This window comes from Nematolebias whitei, chromosome 1 (assembly GCF_014905685.2).
Source record: "Nematolebias whitei isolate Nwh7 chromosome 1, NemWhi1, whole genome shotgun sequence".
Classification (NCBI taxonomy): domain Eukaryota; kingdom Metazoa; phylum Chordata; class Actinopteri; order Cyprinodontiformes; family Rivulidae; genus Nematolebias; species Nematolebias whitei.
In genome coordinates, this window is record NC_056498.1 from 38,302,526 (window position 1) to 38,304,789 (window position 2,264).

The window sequence follows — 2,264 nt, forward strand, 5'->3', positions numbered from 1 at the left end:
TTGTGTACTATGTAATCCCATTTTTGTTTGTTTCTCAAAGTTGTGATGGCAGACATTGGAAATAAAAATTTAGCATGTGATTTTTTTATCTAATGTGTTTCCAAACATTGTAAGGGCAGAAACTGATTTTTACTTAAAGATATTGATGTTCCATATTTTCTTAACAGAGCACTTCACTCTCAAACTGCAGATTTACTTGTGGTTCCTAGAGTTTCCAAAAGCAGAATGGGAAGAAGATCTTTCAGTTATCATGTTCCTCTCTTGTGGAACCAACTTCCAGTTTCTTTCCATGAGGCTGACACATTGTCCATTTTTAAGACTGGGATTAAGACTTTACTTTTTGATGAAACCTATAGTTAGGGTTGGCTTGGGTTTCCTGAGGTATCCCTTAGTTATGCTGCTATAGGGTTAGACTACTGGAGGACAAACTGACCACATTTCCTTAAATGAATAGTTACAAATGAAAACAAATGAATAGTTTGTATTTGTAATTATTTATATCTTAACAAGTTGTTTGTTTGTTTTTCTTTCCTCCTATAGAAAAACCTGCTCACCTCCATTCTGGATCTGTCATTCTGTTTCCATTTCTCCTTCTTGTCCTGTCAAACCCCAGCTGGTCGAAACAGATGGACGCTCATCCTGAGCCTGGTTCTGCAGGAGGTTTCTTCCTGTTAAAAGGGAGTTTTTCCTTCCCACTGTCTCCTTTGTGCTTGCTCAGGATGGGAGACCGTGACAAAGTGAAGACTCAACGTAATCTGCTTCCTTAGATAGAGAACTTTTACTAACTAGCTTTTATTATGTACCGTAATTTCCGGACTATAAGCCGCTACTTTTTTCACATGCTTTGAACACTGTGGCTTATACAATGCTGCGGCTAACTTATGGATTATTTTTTTTGGACAGGCTAACGAGCTTCATGCCACCAAAACATTTAACTTCGTCACACCCGGGCACTCACATAGTTGCCCAATACACGTCTCTCTTGGGGGGGGGGGGGTCCTTGTGACTCAACAAGACTACCTGTATAAATAAAGGTAAAAAAAAACGGACTAATGAAATTACCGTGCAGGTCAAAGTGGACCAATGAAACTTGGGGAAGCTCCCTGCTCTCTCCTCCCCTCCTCGTTGTGCCTCCAGGGAAGGGGAAAACTTTGTTTCATTGCAAATACTTCCTCCAATGAAGTACTTCTAGCCACTCGAAATAATTGCTAATTGTGCATTTAAAACGACACACTGAGCCCGGCGGGAGGCTTGGATGAGTAGCGGCAAAAAATTGTTTACCAAACTGGTCGCATGAGAAGAGCAACTTTTGCTCAAGTCTGCCAGTGGATCCTGACAGTGGAGCAGTGCCAAAAGCACACAGGCGCAGTGTGCAGGAGGAAGATGAAGATGGCGATCACCTCCTGGTAGGCTATTGTATATTTCTTTTTAACCAGCAGTGTTACAGGCACTGTTCAATACAAAAACATTTACTGTATGTATTTGTATACGTTACTGGTACGTATTTAATTAAAATGTTTAAAAAATCTTCCTGTGTAACTATCTCATGTTACAATGTAGAAACCGTGGCTTATAGACAAGTGTGGCCTATGTGTGTACAATTTATTTATTCGTTTTTAATTTAGTGGCCACGGCTTATTATATTCAGGTGTGCTCAATAGCTTGGAAATTACCGTGTGTGAATCTTCTGTTGTAATTTGGCGCTATAGAAATAAACTGAACTGAATTGATTTTGAGCTGATAGGATCTTGAGGAAACTAGGAATTTGCGATATAAACGGTACATGGTAGAAACGATAGACATTTAGTCTATGATAGAGGTCTGTGTTCTACCGGCTAACCGCAGTAATGCTGTGTCTGATGTAAAATCAGAGTTGTCAGATTTAATCGTTACTTTTTTTTAGTTGAAAACTGCTTAAGTGGTGTTCAAGTCCTTTCTTCTTTTTTTTCTTCCTTTATTGAAAGAGAGTAATTTACAAAATTGTGAAAGCATATTAACAACCAGTTTTAAGCAACTCTCAGCAGGGCACAAATAAAGTAAACAAGGATAAATAAACTGAAAAAGAAAGTAAGAAGACAAAGTTGTGTGTCCTTTCTTCGAGAGCTAAGTAGCAAAGCTACAAGCTAACTACAGCCGTATACCTACCTATGCCGTACTCATATTCGGACGCATGTGCAAAACGTTGCCTTCCGTCGAAAGTTGTTTTTTTCGTTGAAAGTTCATTGGTCAGCTTTAGAGTGCATTTGTGCTAATATAAAAATTAA